Source organism: Papilio machaon, chromosome 24, assembly GCF_912999745.1.
Source record: "Papilio machaon chromosome 24, ilPapMach1.1, whole genome shotgun sequence".
NCBI classification, from domain to species: Eukaryota; Metazoa; Arthropoda; class Insecta; order Lepidoptera; family Papilionidae; genus Papilio; species Papilio machaon.
The window spans coordinates 4999160-5015579 of NC_060009.1; positions in this window are offsets into that span (position 1 = coordinate 4999160).

The window sequence follows — 16420 nt, forward strand, 5'->3', positions numbered from 1 at the left end:
TAGTTTTGTTAGACACTAATTGAAAACTAACCGTTTTGGTGTAGAAATAGCAATGATTTAGTTATAAAAACTTTTGAATAAGAAAAGATATAAACAAAATTTTTATAATGCTTAAAATACTATATTTTAACGTTTTTGTTTAGTGAACGCAAACGCAATGTATATTTTATTCAAAACAAACACGTTGCTTTATCGTCACGTAGAGCAAATATTTCTCCGCGGCTCAGTGCTGACAACTTGATAAACAAAGCAATTGTTACCTGTTACATTATTAAATTTTCACTATATTATTTCTGTACCTATAGGGATATTTTAGAGTTTCATAGAAAAGGATTGAGTTAATATTTTTAATAGCAATAATATCGTATCAGTCTCTTTTAACAGTGGTAGATCCCGTAACAACAATATTTGTTGGGTGCATGAATTGGCCGGGTCGACCGGTGAAATACCACGACCACACAGAAGACAGGCGTCAAGTGGACGCAATTCCGCGTTTCGTCTGATGAGTGTGGTACCGGAGACCTAATTTTAGTCCTCTTTCGTGGATTTGGCGGAAGAGGGGACGCATAGGAAAGAGAAATATCGTCTTTCTTTGCGTCCCCTTCTCTGTTGATTAAAGGTAGGCAACGCATCCGCATTTACGGATGTCTATGGGCAACGGTCGTCTCGCTGTTGCGGCGAATCCAGGTGACCGTTTGCTCGTTTGCCACGTTATAATATAAAAAAATCAAAGTATTCGCGGAAGATCAGCGCTGAGTGTTCCAGAGAGGAGCACCCAGCATACAAAGCTGAGGGAGGACCCTATCCGGTCAGCATTGCAACGTTAATTATAAATGTTTCTTTATGCTAGTGTAATTTTAATTTTATTCTGTTTTATGTATTTATAATTATTTTGTAATATGTTAGTTTTTTATTGCGTTGTAATGGTGGGAAGGATTAAATGTTATTTTATTTTATTTTATTTTTTTTATTTAAAACAAAAACCAGCTTTCTATTCTAACCTTTGTTTTAATGTATATTTACAACGATTAAAAGTACATATGTATCTAGAAATATGTACTCTACGACTTAACTTTTCAAAGTAATTTGCAAAAAAACTTTACCCTCATGTAAGTTGGGAACAAATTTCAAATATATAAGAACGTGTTTTTATTTAGTTGTATGTACTTAATTTAGTAAGTAACGAATAGACTTTGTGTGAGACATATTGAGATATGAGGGGCGTAAATCTGTCGTTTAGGCCTCCTTAAATTGACTGCGAAATAACGTTCACCCAGAGTGTAGTAATAAATCAATGTCTACTTGAAACAAAAACCTTTGTTCCAATTATACGTAGTATGTGGGATAGATAATGAAAAATATTATTTCATAATTAACTAAACGAACAAAAATAATAACAATTGATGTTTAGTACAATACAAGTATAATACTAATATTATAAACTAGCTTTTACCCGCGACTCTGTCCGCGCGGAATAAAAAAAATGCACACAAAATAAAAAAGTTGCTATGTCCGTCTCCTAGTTCTAAGCTCCTCCTTCTAACCTCCCCATCAATTTTCAGCTAAATCAGTTCTACTGATCTTAAGTTATAAATAGTGTAATTAACACGAGTTTCTTTTATTTCGATAGATGAATGTTTGTTTTAAGATATCTCCAAAACGGCTCAATGGATCTTGATGAAATTTGGCACACACATAATATATAGGCTACTAATTAAGCTTTTTTTAACCCGCACGGACGTTGTCGTGGAGGACAGCTAGTATATTTATATAATTTATTTAAGGCAAAAACTTATCTGGTGTGTTCGGATTATTCTACTGTTTCTTCAAAATATGTCTTTGCTTAGGTTTGTTTGAATGTTAGCAGATATAAAGAGCATTTTTTAATACCCTGTTATTTGTAAAGGAGTATTAAAAATTAATGTTTTTTAATTTATCCAGAAAATCAAACAAGTTTTCAACAAATTATCTTTACAAAATTACGTATATAAATTAACTTTTCAACTTTCTACGAATAGTTCCTCTGAATACAGTTCAAATATGCTTCCTCTTAATTAATTAAATTCGTAACTTATTACATTTCTCTGTTAAAATAACCGTCGAATCTGAAATACTTTAAACTTCAATTTGCAGATCGAATATAATATTTGAAGGGTAAGGAATTTAAATAGAACGGTTTTAATATTATTAAATTTAAATTATTCCATTTAAGTAATGTGTTTTAAAACAATTAATTTTGTATGATGTTCTTGTTTAGTGCTTGAATTTATTTTTTATTAAATAAAATAAAATAAAAAAAACAGTAATGTATCCCTTTGACGTTCAGTTATAGAATAAGACACGAATGACACTCATCAAAATCGTCTGCTCACGCTACATATCAGAATGAAAGTGACATACAAAACAAACACAAAAAACGTATCGTATCATCATTATCAACTTGACGGCGTATCCGCCAAAGTCAAATGACTGGTTGACTTTTTCAGCCAAGCGAAGCGTCACTGTCGATGGTTGTGAGGGCGGCCATTGAACAGTGTTGTTCGAGACGGCGCCCGCGCACCACGCTTGCGACGAATCGCTTAGCATCTAATTAACAATTAAAATCTAGCGCTTAATTAAGTTGGTGTCGCATTGGTTAGACACTACAGTGTTCATTCCACTGTGTATTTTTGGTTACCTAACCCTTATTAAACAACTGCGATTGCAACAAGGACTTGTGATCTGTTCACACCCACCTGCCGACATACCCGCTTTTATACTCGCACAATATGATTTCTGATGAAGGCTCTCCTGCCCCTTCAAGCTCATTATACATCTCCACTGAGAGGCTCGGAGCCTACTCTAAGTTAGGTATGACTAGGTCATAGTCAACCACAGCTCAGTGCGGGTTGACTTCATACATATCATTGAATTTCTTCTCAAATATGTGCAGCATCACGATGTTTTCCTTCAACGTAAGAACGTCGGGTAAATGTACATATGTAAATCGAATCTCGAAAAACATTGGTACATGGCGGGATTCGAACCCAGGACCTGTAGATTCCAAGTAGAGCGCTTAACCCCTGAGCCACCGACGCTCCAAAAACATACATACATATGCGCGAAAACAACATTACCCTCTTGTCATTCGGGTTAAAATAATCACATTCTTATTAACTTTTTATCCCCTTTAAATGCCGTGTAGGCCATTTGTAATTTTTGTATGTGCATTGTTTGTTCAAAATTCATTTCCACGTGCATCCTATTGTTTGGAACATTCGTGAAAATTCCTAAAATCATTCTATTGTACGCCCACTCTGAATGTAAGCTGGGTTTTTAAAATTCTTTTCACCGATTTAAACCTATTGATTTAAACATCGAATACCACAATTAGAGTACTTACATAGTAGTGTACTCAGAATCGTTAAGAACTTTCCTTTAGTGAAGATTTAGTAAGAAAAAATCTTCTTAGCTTAAGAGTAAGTTAGTAACAAATTACGTACTTTCACCGTTGGTTTCCGACTCTAAAATCTCTGTATAAAACATATCGTCATCCCTATCATTATAATATTTGACAAAACATAGATAACAATATGTTTTAAATGGCGATTTTGATCTCAGAAACCTACGGTAAATTAGAAGTCATTTTGTACTTTAACATAAGAAGACTGGGAGAAATTACCACAGCAAAAAGCCTCCAGAGATTTTAGCTTGATGTAATTCGGAACACAAATTGTGTGTTCCTTGTTACCACAACCTTGTTGAACCAATCTACGAGTATATCTATCTTCTATATATATAAAAGAAAGTCGTGTTAGTTACACTATTTATAACTCAAGATCGATCGAACTGATTTAGCTGAAAATTGATGGGGAGGTAGCTTAGAACTAGGAGACGGACATAGGAACTTTTTTATTTTGTGTGCATTTTTTTTATTCCGCGCGGACGGAGTCGCGGATAAAAGCTAGCTATATATTTTTGTATATTTATGTCGAAAGTAACAGTATAAAGTGTTATACAATTACTTAGAGTTTAATACGAAATTTATGGTCTATACAATAGAAAAATACGAAGCATTGTTGACTTTAATCCGGCAAAGGAAGCTGAGAACACGGAGTGTTATTATTTCAAAGAAAATTATACGAGTTATTAAATGAGAAATTATTGTTTCTTTAAGCAGAAAAATATTAGTAAACATTCACATATTTATTTAACTAAAAACGACCATATAAATAAAATACAGAAATGTTTTAAATCACTCGCACTCAGGTTAAATGTACTTCCTTGTTCTTTGTCCCAAACATAAGGCATGCGAATGAAAAATTACTGCGTTGCTAGAAAACTCGCTGAAATAGGCTGTTACGCTAACAAACGATTGTACAACTTAACCCTTATAAGTTAGATAACTTATTCGGATAATTTTATTCCAACATTTACGATGTCACATGCCAAAGGAGGTTTTGTTGTTTGCAACTCGGAGGTTATTTTTATTATTTTGTTTTATTCCTTTGTTTTGATTTTGTTTTTTAAGGAACAAGTATTGTTGTTTTATATTCCTTGGTGATAATTTTGAACTGCACTAAATATTTTTTTGTGCAGCTAAATTATACTCTCATTTATCCGACTCCAAGGACTAGAAAATTTGAATCATGAAGTGAATTATAATTGAGATTCCTTTGGTTTGGCTAACAACGCCATATAGAGGCATTGTTTTCACAACATAAAAAGAATACCGTAATGTCTACAACCATTTCGAGAGTAATTAATCTTTCGTAAGAGGGTTCCAATTAAGTTCGAAATAGGCATTGTGTTAACATTTTCACTATATATATTCCTATTAAGTCTGTAATAAAACAAATCGGATGGTACGTGTCTTGAAACATAGATGAGAATTTGGTATGTTATAAATTTGTATGAACAATGTAGTCAACAATTCGCGTAAACCTGTTTATTAAACGGTTTGTTTTGAACTTGCACTGTTTATTACCGTCAAATGTAGTTATTTAAATTGCAACCACTTCCTGTTGCCTTCCAGACTATGTTCCGAATCTGTGTCTAATTTCATCAAGATGTGTTGAGCCGTTCCGGAGATACCTTCAAATAAACATCCATTCATGTAAACTTTCGCATTTATAATATTAATAAGAGTTAGTAGATGTTTGGTTTTTATGTTTATCGGCTTAATTCATTTCTCTCCATTCTACTTATATATTTTAATTTATCATAGTTTGTACATAAAAACATTTCAGTACTTACATGAGATGAAAATTTGCATGTCATGATGTTTATTTAGGTTCGTATATCGCGCAGAATGTCATCCCTTACTGAGTTGGGTACACTGTTAAAAGATAAATTGTGTCGAATAAAACGTAGAGTTAATTTTTGATAAATCGAGTTATTTTCGACTTAATGTAAGATTGTTTGTTTGTTACATTAATGTAATAATTAAATAGATTAAAAAAAACGAGCAAAATCACTTGTAAAATTCCGTATATCTCTGTATTACAAGTTTCAAAAATATGTGTGTACTCGGTTTGAATGGAAATAAGTAATAATTTTGACATATGTCACTATCTGCTAATGTAATTTATTCACAGAAAGTTTATGCCATTAAATTGATAAAAAAAAAACATGTTTGTTATTAGTAAGTCTTTGATTAAAATCTTATAAAAGTGAAATTGTTTAGGTATGTTTAGATATAAAGAGACGTTGATTCAAATAATACCAACAATATGAAATCCGCGCCTTGGTACACTGATACATAGGTACAAACTACACACACAAACTAAAAAACACACAAACAAACACACTCACCCACACACACAGACGCCCGAACATATCGACGCTGGAAAGCATAAACGCTGTAACCCTTGAAATCGCGAATATGTTTTTCACACGTTAATAATTTCAACCATTATTAAACGATAATGATTTTATTATAGGTTAGCACAAACTACACAACATTGCTAAATACCGCATGCTTGTAGGCGTATCTTATCATTTTTTTGGCTCTCCTGTAAAGTTCATACTTTCGGGGTTACAGCGTTTACGCTTTCCAGCGTCGATATGAATTCACATATACACTCAACGCACGCACTCTCGCACGCATTACTTATTTCATTATATTTTGTTTTTGTATAATTCATAGATTGTACAGGTTAAGTTACCATCATAATGTAGTTACATGGAAGAGCGGGACTTCCTATCACAAGTACCTACCGGATACTTAAATGGAATTCCCAACACTAGTTTAACTTTGTACAATGTAATGTTAAGTCATTAAATTATTTTTATTTTCATTTTTGTGTTGGTTATATAATTTCGAACTATCATTGAATTGAATTATTTCGGCGGCGGAATTCCACAGAGCAATATACTAAAAACAAAAGAAAAGCTAAGTTAAGATCTCATCACTACATATGGTTAGTTTGTAATTTAGTTTTCACTTAAATCCCAAGCTTAGTAGAAATACATGAGCGATATGTGACAGACAAAATAAATAAAAGATAAATTGACCGTAGCAAGAAATCCTCGCATCAGACGGCATTAGATTGATGTTAGAATGCAATACTTTAGATATACGTCTTGTAACTTTCACTGTTTGTGTGTTCTATTCACTATGATACTGTAACGATTTTTTTTATTTCATAGGTTGGCAAACGAGCGAGCGGCCATTTTAATTTGCTGAAATAGAGAAGCGACTACTGCCCAATAGACATCTGCAATTTCAGATGTTTTGTCTACCTTTAATCGACACACACACAGGGACACACAGAAAGAGAATGTTTCTCCTTACTATGCATTCCTTCTTCCGTTAAATCCACTTCCCCTTCCCATCCTCTAATTATAAAAAAAGAGTTGAAAGGGTATGAGGACTAAAATTAGGCGTCTGTCACCACGCTCATCAGACTGTAAGTGGAATTACTTCCACTTCACGCCTGTCTTTTGTGTGGTTGTGGTTCACCGGGCGAGCTGACCAGTTCGTGCAACAGATGTTAGTTGCTGGAGTCCACTGTTAAAAGCAGCAGATTAAATACGAGCAACTTTAAAAATTTGAGTATGGCAAGTTTAAAAGTTAATGACGTCATTTGTAATTGTCACGTTTAAAAGGCGAGGAAAACTGTAACGTTAGTCAATTTTTTTAAGATCAGGTCAATAAATAAACGTTCCAAATTTGAACATGAATGTTAAAGAAAGCCATATACTATCAGTTAATTTGTTAAACGCATCAATTATAAGATTGAAATGTGCTTCTATTAATATATCTTTGTCATTGTACTTTGAAGTCAATTTAGAATTATCCCAAATCAATTCTTAACAAATACCATATAAGAAGTAATATCATGGTATTTAATTTGTGAAGAGGAAAATCCTTTAGAAAAATGTTTGCGGGTGGTTGTTTGTCTGGGCGCAGATATGTCGCGATGTATGGACCAACCGACATCACTGGCCGCCGGGGATAATGCTTACTTTGTACAAGGATTTAGTAATAGTGGATATGGTATTTCTTTCTCCGTTGGCAAAGAAACCATAGCGTTTATGACAAGAGAGCTAACGCAGTCACTTTCATTCATTTACAACTAGATTTTACCCGCGACTCCGTCCGCGCGGAACCAAAAATAGAAAAAGGGGTTAAAAATTATCCTATGTCCGTTTCCTGGTTCTAAGCTACCTGCCCACCAATTTTCAGTCAAATCGATTCAGCCGTTCTTGAGTCATAAATGGTGTAACTAACACGACTTTCTTTTATATATATAAGATTAGTGATAGACGCCAGCATAATATCTGTTGCACGAATTTGTCGGCTCGCTCGGTGCTATATACAACAATAAAGAAAACAGGCGTGAAGTGGAAGCAGTTTCACGTTTCATCTGATGAGTGTGGTGCCGGAGACTTTAGTCTTCTTTCCCTTCCAACTCTTTTCTTGTAAGGATAAATGGGAAGGGGAACTAGATTTGAGGGAGGAGATGACCCATAGGAAGGGGAAATATTCTCTTTATCTGCGTCCCATCCTCTGTCTATTAAAGGTAGACATCTGCAATTGAGGATGTCTATGGGCACCGGTTGTTTTCCTATTTCGGTGAATTCAGGTGGCCGGTAGGTTGTTTACCACCTAATAAAATAAAAAATAATATCTGGCTTGCTTTCTATAAGAGAGAGAGAGAGACAGACAGAGAAACATGCGACGCCGCACAGCTTACAATAGCTTGCTATAGCAAAAAGTGTCGTGACAACTTTTCGTAAGAATTTTTTCCGTCTAGCCCCCTTTCACAACGCGCGATAAGGAACTTCGTTCCAAAAATAGTCACTAGGATTCATGAATTTGTTCGGTTCTTTTTGTTTACCTCAAATAAAATGTTAACGCTGTGACATTGACAATATATACAGTTTATGATGACTGTTGATAAATTAATTTAGTACGCATATTCATCAAAGTGAAAGGTATTTTAAAATATTTGATACTCGTATGTTACACAGCAGCACATCCGTGTTAAGTTTTCCTTTCACGTCACAACACTTCGATGCCCCCTCTGACGAAACTGACGTAAGTAACGCAACGGGTTGCGAGGAAAGTTATTGGATTATTTTTTCCCCGCCAGTACTCAATTCTATCAAGATTTGTGCTTATTGTACTGCTTGCTATTATTAAAAGAATGTTGCCATCGTTGACGATATAAGACCATAGATAATTTACGTCACTATTTCGTAAAACTCTATTTAACGAAGTCCGAAATACTTTCTTAGTAAGTATGACAGAGTAACCGCAAAATCATTACCAAAATTATGTTTGAAAAAAAAAAACAGTTATATAAATTTTTCAGTAGTGGCAACTCAGAGTTGTACAGTGATTTTTTTATTTAAATAATCTTACTATGTTTAGATGGATGGATGGATGTTTGTTTGAAGATATCTCCAGAACGTCTCAACGGATCGCGATGATATTTGGCACAGATGTAGAACATAGTCTGAAAGAACACAACTTTTTATGTTTTTTTTTTTAATTTCGCGCGAACAGAGTCACGGGCAACAGCTAGTTGTCTAATAAACTTCTAACCTATTTGTTAAACTTCCTGAAAGTTTAAAAAATCTCACTTAATACAAATTGATTTTGTCAATATTTTTTTCTCTAGCTTTTAATGGCAACTGCATTACCGTCGGCTGTGGTTCCTTCGTGTCCCCGCTGCGTGCATTAGGGTTGCCACTTGTCACAGTGTTCCACGTCATGCTTCGTTGACAAACACCCTGTGGTTTTGTAATAGAATTTATTTAATACCATTTGGGTATTATTTGGACATAATTTTACTAGCTTCAAATTTTTTTTAAGAAGCAGAGTACAAAAATTCTTATGTGCTTTATTTGGCACTTTATCACAAACTATTTAAAAAAAAAAAAAAACAGAATTAAGAAACTTGACTGACTGTACTATGAAATTCAAAAGAAGAAAACCAATCGAATCACCTCACTCTTTAAAATCTCTTCAGTCTTTTGGTTCCAAACCTTCATCATGCCTTAGACAGTTAGGTAAAAATATTTTTTTGAATTTCGAAGAGAACAAATATGACTTTGTCTTTTCTTATAAAAGTACGTATTATGTATGTATGAATAGTACAGTCGCGTACAAAACAGTGTACGTTGATATCGTTTCGATTAGGCACTTGCTAGCTGCCAGCCGTCACTAAGTGGAAACCGATACTTCTCTACTCGCCAGTACTTTATACAAGCTTTTTGCTACACTTCTTGTACAGTCGGAGACAAAAGTGTATTTGAGACAAACGTAATGGCTCCATGTCGACGGACCAATTGTTTGTGAAATGATATACGATATTAAAGAAATGTGATTTAGTTTGGTTGTATTTGTTTTTGAGAGAGAAGGAATTCCTTTGTCTTACTTCTAATATATAAAATTCTCGTGTCACAGTTTTCGTTCCCGTACTCCTCCGAAACGACTTGACCGATTCTCATGAAATTTTGTGAGCATATTCAGTAGGTCTGAGAATCGGCCAACATCTATTTTTCATAACCCCCCCCCCCATTTTTTAACTGCGCGCGGACGGAGTCGCGGGCGACAGCTAGTAATATTATAAATGCTGGAACGGCTCAACGGATCTTGATTTTTTTTAATCTCTCGCGACGGAGTTGCGTGCAACAGTTTATTTATAAAATGATATCTTAATGAGAGATAACTTAATTTTACTCAATTGACTCTGAAGGGTAATGTTTTTAGCAAGTACGGAAGTTTTTATTTTATGACCTTTTGTATTCTCAACGCCTTACCCGATTTTAACTAGTGAGATGTTATTTGATATTATTATTTTCGTATTCTTCCCCTTATTGGTCATAGGGATACTAGTTAGCCATTTTCTAATTTTTTTTATTAGCATAAAGTGTCATTTCTATTTGTTGTTATCTTTCTTTGAAAAAGTTAAATTTACTTTATGTCGAGTTTACTTTCCGCTGTCATTTAGTTATAATTGATGTGGTTAAATACATTTAAAGATATGTTTTAAATTCATCCATTAAAAGTTTTGCAGTCATTGATCATTCGCTAACAGTTTAAATGGCAGATCAAGTGAACTGTTCGATAAAGCTTTTGTTTGTTTTATAAATGCATTGGATAAATTTTGTTAGACGAAAAGAATATAAAACCTCTATGAAGTTTTCGAATTTCAAAATTCGAATTAAAATTGCATTATCTATATTTAAAAAAAATGAATATTGAGTATTCTAACATGATTGAAAGTGATTGAATATTGAGTATTCTAATATGACTGTAGTCACTAGTAGTATCGTTCGTACATTTATTTTCTCATTCAATTGTTTTTTTTTTTAATTTTATATTCCAGTAGTAAATTCTTGCCAAGAATGATTATAAATGTAAAATATTACAATTACAATGTAAATGTTCAAAAAGTACATGTAAAAGTAAATGTACAAAAAGTACTCGTTTGAATTTTTTTTCATACTATTTATATGATAGTGGTCATGAAATTGGGATACGAAAACCCGATGTTAGGAGTTAATAGGTTTTTTTTAAAGAGGGGAATGCCTTACTCCTACCATGTGGTAAGGTAAGGAACAGAGAGTCTACCCATTAAACCCCTCTGGTACTCAGCTTCATTATGCACCGGGAGGAAGGCATACATAATTCTTCAACAATTCCTGGTAGTGATTGGCTCAGCCTTCACTTACTGTCAGTCTCCGCACGCGCGATATAAATTATAAAATAAAAAATTAACCATCATCTAACTTGAATATAGACTTAAATTCGGCCTTGATCTTGTGATATAGAGTTCCTTAACTTTTAATGAAGAAATGTTATACTTAAGCAAGCTTTTAGTATTTACGTACATCTCAAACTTTGTAATTACGCTTACATTACGAATTCAAAACATTTACAACTTGAACGAAGGTTATATACCTAAGGGCTAAACGTGGGTTTTTGACACAATTATATCATCATACCTTTTATTATCTTTAACAAAAATGAAATAACAATATGTTTTATTTGGGGATTTTGGTCCCGGAAATCCACGAATTCAAAAACAATAAAAATACTTTTTGGTACACTGATCTTTATAAATGGACAGGCTACAAACAGTAGTATTTTGTGCCTATCTGATTTTCGCCATTTTGACGCTGACGTAGCAGTTGGTAGTGGTTGTGAGAATTCCAACTAATAATAGAGATAGATTTAACTGTCAGTAACATCAACAGGCGCATTTCGGAACAAAGACAATGTTGTAATTTTCAAGCAATGACCTATATTATAGATATTTGTGTTTTGGTACCTTGTTATTTATCCGTTCCAGAAAGCTTCGTCATCGGATGACCCGACAGACCGCCAGGTACTTACTATACAATTAATCTGGCTGGCATTCCACAACAGTGCGGTTCTCGCGAAAATTTTTGCAGCGCATGGCCGCGTTGTGGAATGGTCTGTCCTCGGCGGTATTTCCAAACCAGTACGTCTTAGGGTCCTTTAAGAAGCGAGCATTCTTAAAGGCCGGCAACGCATCTGCAGTTCCTCTAGTGTTGCGGATGTCCATGGGCGTCGATGAACACCTTGGTGTTTCCGCCGCTCGTTTGCCCCCTTCTCTTATAAAAAAAAACATCGTAAGAGAGCAATGACTTCTAATTATTACTACTCAAGATTTCCTAACGTACTGTTGACATAAACATTGTAAAGTAAATCCCCAATGTATGAAAATTTCCATTAAAACATTAACCTTGTTGTCAGCCGTTTTACGACACCAACCCTTCAGCGAGCAATTTCGGATGTTAGTTTTAGGGCTCTGTTTACGATGTTAAAGTTTGTGTAGCGTGATAGTTTGGGAATTGTCTATGACGTGTTTGAATATCTACAGTAGCAATGATTCTAGGTAATTAAACATCTCGTATTGTCTATGTTTTCAATTCACAAATTTAAATATGAATTGCTTCTTTCAGTCATTAGGTGGCTATTGATAGAGTCACTTAGTGGAGTTTTAGTATAGGAAATCAACTTTATCTTTAAGTACCACAAGCACTAAGTATTTGTATGGCAATTCAGTTTTAAAACTAAGTGTAGGATTTAGAATACATATCCACGAAAAATAAGTCTGATAAAAAATATTTTCGTCTTACTTGTAACACGTTATAGTTTCTATCAGATCGTATCACCTTCTCAAAGGCCGGCAACGCATCTGCGATTCCTCTAGTATTGTAGATGTCAATGGGCGTCGCTGAACACCTTGGTGTTCCCGCTGCTCGTTTGCCCCCTTCTCTTATAAAAAAAAATAAGGATGAAAATTTGTTATTTGATAGTATAATAGTAAGTAGTAAGTAGAAGTATGATACAAGTATTTGGACAGTGGAAACTAACATTCACAACCCTTCAGTAAATTTTCAACTGTAAGAACATTTGACCCTTTCCAAGGTCACAGTTAGGTAATTTGTTTGACGTGTGTTCGTTCGCTACAAAATAACTAATGCGTTGTCTTAATTTAACTGTACAAAGTTTTAATTAGTCTTTTCTGTGAAACTTACAAATTCTAAGTTTTAAGCCAATTAAAGTCTAGAAATTCGTCAGTAGTCTGATTGGAGTCAGTTTCAGACAGATTCATCGTAATCTACACTAATATTATAGACAAAAAAAAATTGTTATTAAATTATTCAAATTTACGTGAGACATTATCATTAACTAATATAGAAAACGGCTAAAACACTCACGTACATTTCTCCGGTGTCGGCACCGTCACCCTGATGAAGGACTCGAAACTAGTCGGTGCCGACACCGGAGAATTGTACGTGAGTGTTTTAGCCGTTTTCTATATTAGTTAAGAAAGATTTGTATTCTGATTTTTCCTCTATTTTTTATTTGGTACTTAATTAACTTTAGAAGATAGAATAAATAACTTAGGAGCTTTTACCTGAGACTTGTAATATTGTGAACTGTTTATTTAGGTTTATAATCAAGTGAATAACTTGCTGGGACCCGCGCGGTAATGCAAGTGATGTATGAACGCTTAACTTGGGATAATGAGTACAAATTTAGGTGAAAATTAGAAAATGTCACACATGTTATGTACCAAGTCTAAAGCGCCCGGTGAACTGTCAATGTTTTGTCAAACTTTACATGTTTGTCAAATTATTTGATAGCTTGCGCCTTTTGTTTAACGCTTTGCGTATCGTTAACGCTCTGTGGATTTCGACTAACGTAACGTGACGATTATATTGATACATAGTTGTCTTTGTATTTTTAAAGACAATGTAAGAGCTGGCAATATTTATTAGTACTGTCAGTAATTTAATAAACAGCTTCAACAGACAAATTTGACAAAAAGTGTGATAGTTTAAAGGATAGTTCTAAGTAAGTAATAATGTTAAATCGAGTACCAGTAACATTTCTACTGTTTACAAACTCATATACAAATATATTGCCATCCCTCATATTCTCTTTGAAATAGTTGAAAAGCAATATGTTTTAACACGTGTATCACAACAGTCGAATTTCAAAATAAGAAACAATTTCTGTAATTTTTAGCCGACTTCAAAAAGAAGGAGGTTATCAATTCGACTGTATTTTTTTATGTTTGTTACCGCGAATCTCCTCCCCTGGTGGTTCGATTTTGATAAAAAATATTTTAATCGAAAGGAAGTGCTTGCAGATGGGTCCCATTTTTTTTTTTTTAATAACTAGAAGACTATTAGATTTTAATACTGTGTATTGCTTTATCCTTTTAGTTTTAATTATATACAAGATATGGGATGTTTATTTATAAATTAAAATTATAATAGAAGTTTTTACCAGAGGCTTTTATAAGCAGGTAAAATTAATCAATGGGAAGGCAACAAAACTGAGTATAGAGTATACTATATACACATAACGCAACGCTAGAGTATCGTAAATCTGTCATGGCGTCCGTTTAGGCCTGAAAAATGTATTTTTGTGGCAATTTTAACGTTAAAAAATTTAGTACGAAGTACTCTTGATACTATTTTAATGGTCGGACCAATTTAGTTACGATGCCTGCATTATATTTATGATATTTTTTTGACAAAAGAAATAATCTTAAAAAACATCGCAAACAAATGTTAAAGTAACATGTATTAGCAAATTTATATTTTGTAAACAGATAAGTAATTAAAACGCTCTGCAAACATTTAAAACGTACTATTAAATAATTTGACAAACACGCATTTCATCAGGCGCTTTAAAGTTTAAAAATAATATTTAAATGACTTGTCACATTCAAATTAGGTACGGTGACAAGTCATTACCTTTGAGGTATTGCAGTAGTGTGTGCATAAGAATAATTAATATTGTGTCATAGACAATAAATAGTCCGCTACGAGATGAAAGCGTTCTCCAACTGCTGCCACGCTACGTTGCTTTGTTCTTGACCAACGTTGCGTGGATGTGCATTTGTGTTGCATTTGTCATCACGCTAGGTATAACATTAAAAAATTTAAAGACAAACATTGGTCGTTTTCGACCTGACACAACTAAAAAAAAAGGAAACAAAATATTAAAAAAAATACACTAAACGGTGAATAATTTCGTTAAAAAGAAAGATAGAGAACTATCTTCTTTCTTGTATTCTGTCTATATTGTACATTTTTTTTTAAATTAATAATTAAATAATTTTATCACAATATTGTGTTCTAAATTAAATGAAATAAATAAATGTACTAAGTGATTTTGAATTCCATTTAAATTTCGTATACAATCTTGTGGTATCGTGAACCGTTAATTTGATTCTATAACTGTTGGTTTCTGAGACCAAAATCTTCGTGTAAAACATATTGTTATCTCTGTTTCGTCATAGATAAAGACAGGGATGATGATATGTTTTATATAGATATTTAGGCATCAGAAACCAACGGTTAGTAATTTAATCGTATGTATTTGTTCTGTAAACATTTAGTAAACAGTTACACATATGTAAATGGAAATTCCATTAACTCGATATTTCGTAGGATTGAAAAAAATATTTTGCGTTTTTTTTACAAAGGAATCGATTTAAGATAAGTACACTCAAGAACAGAAAGATTTTAAGAATTTCGTTACACAATGGCTGATGAAACTGTATTACTGTCAATCAGAAAATCGTTTATTCTAACACTAGCTTTTGCGCGCGACTTCGTCAGCGTAGTATTTATTTATTTACCAATAATTGTATTGGCATCCTTACAGAATACATCCATGTTGACACGATACTTAGTTTATAAAATAACATATATTAGTATATAATAACATTTTGCAAAACAATAATTTGTGTGTGTTTTTTTATTTAATTAATTCTAAATCATGTCTTGACTATGGCCTAGTCACCCCTAACTTGGGGTAGGCTCCGAGCCCCTCGGTGGGGACGTATAGTGAGCTGATGATGATGATGATGAAATCATGTCTTGTAGTTTTTCCGTAACAAAGTTTTCCTTTTTTTAACGCCCGTGACTCCGTCCAGGCGGAATTAAAAAAAAACTTATAAAGTAGCCTAATTGTTCTTCTAGTCTATTTTCTACATTTGTGTCAAATTTCATCAAGATCCGTTCAGCCGTTTTGGAGATACCTTCAAACAAACATCCATCTATCCATCTAAATTTTTGCAAGCAATATTGGATTATCAATAAACTGTCGATAAGTGATGTAATTTTGCTCGTATGTATACTGCTATGAAAATTTTCGACCTAATTGCATTACGCGATGAGTAGGGAATAAACTACCTCGACTGTAAATGCGCATAAATGTTTAAAGTTTGAAGAGTTTTGAAGTCTAAATTAAGATTAAGATGTTAACATTTATTACAATTCTAGACCTAATCGTGAAGTAATGTGACAAAGCAAGCCATTACAGAGGTTCTCTAGAACTTACAGCCTCATAAATATGTCTTGCGTACAATGAAATTGTAAACAGGCGGCTTTTCAGTTCTTTATATGAACACTGTGAGCGTGTAGGCCT